This window comes from Otolemur garnettii, unplaced genomic scaffold (assembly GCF_000181295.1).
Source record: "Otolemur garnettii isolate 467f Iridium unplaced genomic scaffold, OtoGar3 scaffold00045, whole genome shotgun sequence".
NCBI lineage: Eukaryota > Metazoa > Chordata > Mammalia > Primates > Galagidae > Otolemur > Otolemur garnettii.
Window position 1 is genome coordinate 5,939,672 of NW_003852440.1, and position 10,184 is coordinate 5,949,855.

The following is a 10,184-nucleotide window of genomic DNA, read 5'->3' on the forward strand; positions in this document are numbered from 1 at the left end:
TATGGTTTATCTTACAAGGGTACAAGTGAATCTTGCTAAAAGCAGAGTATGAATGTTTTAACTCAATAACTAAGAAAATGACATGAAGGTTATGTTAACCAGTTTGATGAGAGTATTTCAAAATGTATATGAAAACAGCACACTGTACCCTGTGATTGCATTAATGTACACAGTTACACTATAAGAAATTTAAAAAAAAAGAGTGAGGAGGGGAAAAGAAGTTTTAAAAAGTTCAGAAGATGAGTTTTAGACAAATGTTCACCTCACTATTAAATAGATGAAGTTTAGGCAGGGTTGGAGAAGTTTCCCATTTTCCTCTCTCTCTTTGGAAGAAGGGCCCGTTTAGCTGGGTCCAATGGGGTAATACTTCTGCCTACAAAAGGGGCTTCTCCCCATCTGAGTCATAACTCCATATGAGAGTTTACAGACCCCAAAATGAAAGATTATTCAAGGTGTGAGATGAAAGGAAAATGGAGTCCCAGTTGTCTGTGGTCAATGTGGCCTTTATTCCACCTGGATACAAGGGGGTAAAATCTGAAAGGGAATTCCACACATAGGCAATTGTGGATAGGGATTTCTACCTGGACAGGTAGGTGGGAAAAGAGTCAAAGAGGCAAGGTTTGGTGCATTTACTATTTTCTGGGAGGCATATGCTTCCTAGGAAAGAGATCCTTTCTGAGTGGTTAGTTTTATCTAGGCAGGTCAGCAATCTGATTCTATCACTACTATAGTTAATAATAATACACTGTACATTTCAGAATTGCTAAGAGAGTAAATATCAAATTTCTTGCCACCTGAAATGTTAAGTATTTGAGCTGATGAATATGTTAATTAATTTAGTTGTTTCATATTATATTCACAAATCGTAATACTACTTTTTATCCTATAAATATATGCATCCATAATTTGTCATTTTATAATAAAAGTAATTTTTTTTTAAGAGACAGAGTCTCACTTTGTTGCCTGCAGTAGAGTGCTGTGGCATCACAGCTCACAGCAACCTCTTGCTCTTGGGCTTAGACAATTCTCTTTCCTCAGCCTCCTGAGTAGCTGGGACTGCAGGTGCCCACCACAACGCCTGGCTATTTTTTGTTGCAGTTTGGCCAGGGCCAGATTCAAGGCCACCCTCAGTATATGGGCCCATGCCCTACTCACTGAGCTACAGGTGCTGCCCAAAAGTAAATTTTTGAAAAATATTTAACTCATACTTCCTACCTTCTGGTTTTTTTATGTTGCCAAAATTTTTCTATTGATTTCTCCTCATCTGTGTTTTCTACTTGTTCACCTCCTTCTTCAGGAGGCCTTGCTCTTGAAGAAAGTAAAAATGGAAATTAAGAATAGAACCAACCGACTCGGTGCCTGTGGCTCAAGTGGCTAGGGCGCCAGCCATGTACACCTAAGGTGGCCGGATTGAATCCAGCCCAGGCCTGCCAAACAACAATGACGGCTGCAACCAAAAAATAGCTGGACATTGTGGCAGGTGCCTGTGGTCCCAGCTACTTGGGAGGCTGAGGCAGGAGACTCACTTGAGCCCAGGAGATGGAGGTTGCTGTGAGCTGAGATGCCACAGCACTCTACCCAGGGAGACAACTTGAGGCTCTGTCTCAAAAAAGAAAAAAAAAAAAAAAAAAGAATAGAACCAACCATACAAATTAGCAAAAACAAAACAAAAAAATTAAAGTAGACAAAAACAACACCTCAGCAACAAAGAAGAGAAAAGAAAAGAAAAAAATACTACATATATATATTTGCAAAAGGGCACAACTATATTATGAATAGTTTCTATCCCTTGTTGTTACTTTACATCTGGTTGCCACACTCTCGTTTGTATTTTTTTTAAACTTCATTAGCTCTATTTATTCAACTCCTTAGATCCTCAGTTATACACCTAGTCTTTAAAATTACATTAAATTACATTTATCATTAAATTACATTAAAATTACATTTAATTATCATTAAATTTAGAACAATCAAGAGCAAGGGCTCCCCACCAGGTTGGGGTCTTCATAAGATTAATAGAACAGAGGTAAAGCTGGAATTAGAAATTCAACTTTATACACACATGCAAACTATATAGTCCTATTGCAATGTATTTCCAGTACACCAGATGGTGCTGTGGTTTTAGGAGACAGAGAACACATGCCAGAAACCACTCTCTAATTTCTGAGAACAGGTACTGTCATCCCCACTTAGTTGCCCACAGGAGGCACCTAATTGTTTCCTCAGCATTTAGTCCACACCAGGTTGGGGTCTTAAAGTTCGCCAGGATCCTTAGGAGACAAGTTTCTCAATTGTTGCTGACAACTGTTCCCAGGGGTGCAAGAGCCACTCAGTTTACTCCAAGAGTGGAAGCCTAATCTCAGCAGGCATGTCAGAACCAGCCATGTTCTAGGCCCCTGCAGACAGATCTATCCATAGACCTTCCCACAATAGCAGCCCAGCCAGCAGACAAGCCAATGGTAAATCTACTTGGTATTCAAGCCTAATTACTAAACACTGTTCTAGTGAACCCACTCTTCCAAGCTTTCCACTCAATATGCAGCTTCCCTACAAATCCAGAAACTGCAGAATGGCTTCCTCTCTTCCCAAGAACTCTGTGGGAAGAGGGCTGATCCCCATGGGCTCCCAGGCATTCCCCTACTGAATCATTCCTCCACAGCTCCAGATATTCTGCTGCCTCCTATAGTCCACCACAGCCACATTGTGTCTATGGAGTGATCTGTACTATATACATTTTAAAAATTATTCTGAGATGGGAGTCTACAGGTTTTACTTTCAAAAAGTATTAATGTCACAAAAAAAGGTTAAGAACTCCTAAGTCTTATATCTACCATTTCAGGAGCTTCACTGACAGTTATATAATATTAGTTTTGATTGACAGTTTCACTTTTGAAAAGAATTGTGCTGTTAACAGATAATGTCAAATTCTTATCTTACAATAGATTCCATGGACGGAAGAAGACCTGATGAATGACACAACTGTATTTGTGGACTTCCTGGATATATATAAGCCTCACAGAAAAAAGATCTATCAGAATACCAATGACTATACTAAACTTGCTGGTGTACTTAAGGAATGCCAAATGAAGTTGAGTTCAATATCTGTGGAGGTAAAACCATATACTATGCAAAAATCCAAGAAGTGCTATATGTGTATACATTTATTTATTTATATATATATGTGTGTGTGTGTGTGTGTGTCAAATAAAATATTTTTAAGATGTGTGTGAGAGAAAGAGAGAGAAGAGAGATTAGGGGGGAAAGTGTGCCTTCATATTTCAAAGCTGACCACTAGAAGTACAGTTTTATATAGTTTCCTCTTATTTTATAATTCTTAATTACATCCACTCAGTAGGATGTAATTTTAAAGACTAGGTGTATAACTGAGGATCTAAGGAGTTGAATAAATAGAGCTAATGAAGTTTAAAAAAAATACAAAAGAGATTGTGGCAACCAGATGTAAAGTAACAACAAGGGATAGAAACATCTTTCACATTTTGTTGTAGGCAGAGATATGTTGGAACAGAGGCACCAAAAAAATCACAGATACCAGAAAACAATTTCCTAAATCTCTTCCTCTCACCATTTGTCCTACCTGCCAAGATAGAACAATTGAAAAGCAGCCTAGATACTGCATGTTCTCCTCTTCACTCTCTTCTCAAACCTACTGCCACCTCCATAGTATTGCTCACAAGAATATCAGCATAGCAATAACCCTTATTGTGCAAATTTACTTTCCCTAAACATTAATGCAAACCAGCTTAATGGATCTATACCATTGGGTAATAAAATAGTCATTTTCATTTCTATAAGTAAATTGTATGTAAAATCACAATCCACATTTGATTTTTTTATACCTGTAATCAGTTTATTTGTCATATTTTCTCTGCTAGATTTCTAGTTCTATGGTGTTCTTCAAGGAAGCCATAGACCACATCATAAGAGCCACAAGGGTCCTTCGACTACCAAAGAGTCACATGTTACTGGTAGGAATTTAAATTTTTCAAATGTATTTTAATTTTGCAAAATGGAAATTAAGAAATTTCATAACATCTACTTTTCTTATAAAAGTTTTATTTATACATACTATTAAAAATCACAATAATTGAGTCACAGGACACAACCCTTTTCCTCTCTACATTGTGCATAAGAAATGTGTGAACACATAAAAATGGTATTTGCTTTTGGAAGGCATTTGATATGAATAAAACTGGTGAATAGTCATTATCCAACACATTTACCCAGTTACATAAACTATATTATTTATAACCTTTTGTTATTTATGCCTGCTATTTAGTTATTTATGTTATACTTTACAACTATTTAGTTATTTAATTTATGGCTTTCATTCCAAAAAGGACTTTTTTTCTGGCATTTAGAAAAGCTAGAACTTTATTTAAATAGATATGTGCAAAAGCATTAATTAAAGGGAATTAAGAAAATAGACATAGGTGGGACATTTCTTAAACTGACAGAGGACATCTACATCAAAACCACAGCCAATGTCATCTTGAATTGAGTAAAACTGAAACCATTCACACTGAGATCTGGAACCAGACAAGTATGTCTACTATCACCACTGCTATTCAACATGTGCTGGAAGTTCTAGCCCATGCACTCAGGGAAGAGAAGGTTATCAAGGGTATTCAAATGGGGACAGAGGAGGTCAAACTCTTGCTCTTTGCAGATAATATGATCTTATATTGAAAAAGCACAGGATATCAACCACAAGGCTTCTGGAAGTGATCAAGGAATACAGTAATGTCTTGGGATACAAAATCAATGTCAACAAATCAGTAACTTTCATGTATGCCCATAATAATCAAGCTATGAATCAAATCAAAGACACAATACCCTTCATAGTAGTGTCAAAGAAAATTAAATACCTGGAAATATATCTAACAAAGGTTGTGAAGGATCTCTATAAAGAGAACTATGAAACCCTGAGAAAAGAAATACCAGAAGACATTAACAAATGGAAGAACATACTATGCTTATGGCTGGGAAGAATCAACATTGTTAAAATGTTCATACTCCCAAATCTATCTACAGATTTAATGCAATCCCCATAGTCACCATCATCATACTCTGAAGAACTTGAAAAAAATAGTACTTCATTTGATATGGAACACAAAAATACCCAAATAGCCAATGCAATTTTAAGAGTTAAAAACAAATCTGGAGGTATCATGTTACCAGACTTCAGTTTATACTTCAAGGCTACAGTGATCAAAACAGCACAGTATTGACACAAAAATAGAGGTATAGATCTATGGAACAGAATAGAAAATTTAGAGATGAACTGAGCCATGTATCGAATCTTTGACAAACCAAACACAAGCATGCACTGAGACACAAGATGATAAAAATCCTAGAGGAAAGCATGGGAAAAACTCATGATATTAGCCTGGGGAAAGATTGAATGGACATGGCAATGGCAGCATCAACTAAATAAATGAGACTTAATTAAACCAAAAAGCTTCTCATAGCTAAGGACACAACAATCAAAGCAAACAGACATCCTTCAGAATGGGAACAGAAATTTGCATGTTACAAATCTGACAAAGAATTGATAACTAGAATCTAGAGATAGCTCAAATTAATCAACAAAATTAGCAAACAATCCCATCTATCACTGACCAAGAGAGATGAATAGAACATACTCTGAAGAAGACAAGTGATTAACAAACACATGGGAAAAAATGCTCATCATTCCTAATTGTCAGAGAAATGCAAATCAAAACCACTCTGAGATATCACCTAACCCAGTGAGAATAGCCACCATAACAAAATCCCAAAGCTGCTGGCATGGATGTGGAAGAAAGGGAATACTTTCACATTACAAGTGGGATTGTAGACTAATACAGCCTCTATGGAAAGTAGTATGGAGAATCCTCAAAGAGCTAAAAGTAGACTTCCATATGATACCACAATCATATTACTAGGTATCTACTCAGAAGAAAAGAATCATTTTATCACAAGGACATTTGCACTAGAATGTTTATTGGAGGTCAAGTCATGACTGCCAAGATGTAGAAACAACTCAAGTGCCCATCAACCCACAAATGTATTAATAAGCTGTGGTATATGTATACCATGGAATACTATTCAGCCATAAAAAAGATGGAGACTTTCTATCTTTTGTATTTACCTGGATGGAGTTGAAAAACATTCTTCTTAGTAAAGTATCCAAAGAATGGAAAAGCAAGTATCCAATGTACTCAATACTAATATGAAACCAACAGAAAAACAACTACATGTCCACACAAGAGAAAAACACATTCAAGTAGGGGTGGGAGAAGGGAGAGGAAAGGGGAAGGAGAGAAGGACATTAGTAAGCTCTTACCTAATGTTCATAATGTAAGGGTATATAGTACACCCCCTGTGTGAAGGGCTCAATTGCAACTTGAACTTTATCTTAGAAATACAAACAATGTAACCTAATCATTTATACCTTCATATTAATCTGAAATTGAAAAAAAACTCTCTACAACCTGAGTTAACTCTATGACCAGAGTTAAGAACTTAACTCCCTTTAGACACAGAGTATGAAACATTACCTGTGTATGGAAAAACTGGAGGAAAGTGTTAAAGATAATTTTTCCACTAAATACCTTTGGGTAAATAAACTGAATCTGTTTTTAACTTAAATCTATGTATTAAATAATTATTTTCAAATTTTTGCACCCCCCCCCCAGAGATATGTGACAAAATCTGGAGGCATATTTGGCTGTCACTAGTTTGGTGTGGGCTGGGGGTACTGGCATCTAATAAGAAAAGGCTAAGTATGCTTCAAATATCCTACAATGCACAGGATATCCTTCCCACAACAAAATGTGTTCAATTAAAAATGTCAACAGTGCCTAGATTCAGATACCCTGCATTAAATAATCATAAATCATTTTGATGTAAAGTAGATTTTTAAAGAAATCCAGTATATTTTGAACAGTAAAGGGGAGATGGTAAAAGGTAATTATTCTCCAGCAGACTAATATTTGATGCATTGGATTTTGATATACTCCCTCTGTGGGCCCATGTCTTACCAATGCCTCTAATGTATTAGCCACTTCCTGCTCCCTTAATCCATGAAGTCATCAACAGAATGATCCAGGGTCATACTGTAAAAAAAACAGCTGATCCAATTTTCTTTGAAATATACAGACAAAGAGTGGGAAAACTCTAAATCTAGCCTTAGGGCAAGATTGAGATGTATACTTTTGTCCATTCCAGATTAATACAGGAAGTTTTTGATTGGAATAGAAGTCATTTGCCAAATCAGTAGGTGAATACCATGTGACATAAGCTGTTCTTAATTTTCGCTTGATATGATTATCTGGTTACGGTGCTCAACTAGAAACTATATGGTTGAGTTTGCACTAAATTAATGTCTTTTTCCAGAATCTATCTAATTTTTGCAGGGGGAAGATTAGTGTATTGAATTGAAAATATGATAAATACTACCCCCCACTTGCATCTTTATGTATTTCAGGGTGGGTGGCACTCGTTTTTTTCATTCCTTCCTGATCCCCTCTCCCAAATTTTCTATTACTTTCTATTTTGACTAACAGAGAAGGCAGGCCTCTCATTGTGCTGGATTGAATAGTCTTCTCAAAATTCATGTCCTTCCTAGAACCTCAGAATATGACCTCGATTTGGAAATAGGGTCTTTGCAGATGTAATAGGCTGAAGGTGCACTGAAGTAGAGTGGGTCATAAATCTAAAATGACTGGCAGCTTTAGAAGGACCACACAACAAATTTATGGGGACAGTGATCACATGACAAGATTGGAGTTAAGCAGTTGCAAGCTAAGGCACAGAAAGGAAAGAAGCATGGAACTGATTCTCCTTCTGAGTATACAAAGGAACCAACCTAGCGAATGCCTTGATTTTGAACTTTTAGCCTCCAGAACTGGAAGAGAATAAATTTCTGTTGTTTTAAGCCAATAAATAAATAAATAAATAAATAAAATTCCATTAAAAAGGATAAAATAAAATAAAACTCAAAAATTCTGTATTTAGGCTCAGCACCTATAACTCAACTGGCTAAGGTGCCAGCCACATACACCAAAGCTGACAGGTTCAAATTCAGCCCAGGCTAACCAAACAGTGACAACTACAACCAAAAAATAGCTGGATGTTGAGGAGGGTGCCTGTAGTCCCAGCTACTTAGGAGGCTGAAGCAAAAGAGTTGCTTAAGCCCAAGAGTTTGAAGTTGCTATGAGCTGTGACACTACAGCACTCTACTCAGGGCAATAGCTTGAGGCTCTGTCTCAAAAAAAAAAATTCTATATTTAAGAAAACTATCCTTTAAAAAATGAAAGAGAAATAAAGACATCCCAGATAAACAGAGACTGAGGGTGTGTTGGCTCCTTTACATAAAATAATAAAGGAAATTGTCTCAAGCTGAGAGAGAATGATGCCAGATGGTGACTTAAGTCCACACAAAAAGTAAAGAGCACCAGTAAGAGCAATTACATAGATAAATATAAGGCAATGTGTTAGTTTTCTAGAGCCTATAAAACAAATTACCACAAATACAGTACCTTAAACAAGTTTATTATTTTACAGTTTTCCAAGTCAGAAGTATGACCTGGAATTCACTGGGCTAAAATAAAAGTGTAGGCAGGACTGTATTTTCTTGAGGCTTCAAAAGAGAATTTGTTTCTTTGTTCTTACTAGCTTCTAGAGGTTTCCTGCATTCCTTGGGGGGCTACCTTTCTTCATTGCAAAACCAGGAACATCATATCTCTCTGATCCTTCAGTCATAACACATCTCTCTCTGAATAAGAAAAATTTTCTGGTGGTGCCCATAGCTCAGTCAGCGGGGCGTAGGCCACATACACTGAGGATGGTGGGTTTGAACCTGACTGCAGCCACCTAAAACAACAATGACAACTGCAATAAAGAAAAATAGCTGGGTATTGTGGTGGGTGCCTGTAGTCCCAGCTACTTGGGAGGCTGAGGCAAGAAAATCACTTAAGCCCAAGAGTCTGAGGTTGCTGTGAGCTGTGATGCCACAGCACTCTACCAAGGGTGACAGCTTGAGACTCTGTCTAAAAAAAAAAAAAAAAAGAAAGAAAGAAAATTGTTCTGCTTTCAAGGATTAATGTGATTAAATTAGACTGACCCCACCAAGAAAATCTGGGATAATCTCACTATTTCAAGGTTTTTAATCTTAATCACATCTGCAAAGTCTCTTTTGTCATGTAAGATAATATATTTATAGGTTACAAGGATCATGATGTGGACATGTTTAGGGGACAACAGAGTGTCAATGGGGTATTTGGCCTACCATAAACCATAAATATATAATTTTCACTCTCAACTGTTTTCAAAAATAATTGCATAAAGTTATAATTACAAATTTTATTAGGCATAAGATGTATAAATATGTAAAATATGTAACTATAAATAGCACAAAAGAAGAGAGGAAATGGACCTAAATTGCAGTAAACTTTCTAAATTTTTCTGGAATTAAGCTACTATTAATCTGAAGTAGGTTGTGATAAATTAAGATATACAGTGTAAGCCAGTGATAGAAGATGAATAAGTTCTGGATATCTAATACACAGCATGATAATGGTAGTTAATAATATTATATAATGTACTTGAAAATTGTTAAGAGGGTAGATTTTAATCATCATAAACATAGATACATAGTTACACAGTGATAACTATGTGAAGGTTATGGATATATTAATCAGCTTGATTGTGGTAATCATTTCCCAATGTATACATATAGCAGAACATCAAATCATATACTGTACATGTGTGTGTATATATATAAATATATATACATATACACCATTTTAATATGCCAATGATGTCTCATTAAAAGTGTTTAAAAATGGTTCAAGAAAAAGAGATGGTTTAACTGTGAGCCCAAGAAAATCAGAAACAAATTCACTGACTGTGGGCAAGTTTCATAAAGGAAAGAAAGAAAACAGACCTGCAGGAGGTCCATGAATCAGAGTCCTGGGTTCAGCTTTTAAGTTTACGCTGACTATATTCTGGGTACCTGGTCATCAGGGCTGGCATGAAGCCATCAAGTCCCTTCTTCTTTAGGCATTCCAAGGAAAGCTATAACATTTTTTTCATATATGAAGTTCTCATAGAGTTGCTAGGGCTCAGACACTGTACAGTGCTATCAAGGAAGTTTGAATCATTTTATCTAAGTTTAGTTT

General features: G+C 36.2%; 1 protein-coding gene across 1 annotated transcript in view; it reads left to right on the forward strand.

Annotated features, from left to right (window-relative positions):
- DNAH14 (dynein axonemal heavy chain 14) overlaps positions 1 to 10,184 on the forward strand; it is a 554,037-nt gene that overhangs the window by 349,070 nt on the left and 194,783 nt on the right. The gene's annotated exons all lie outside the window — the stretch shown is intronic.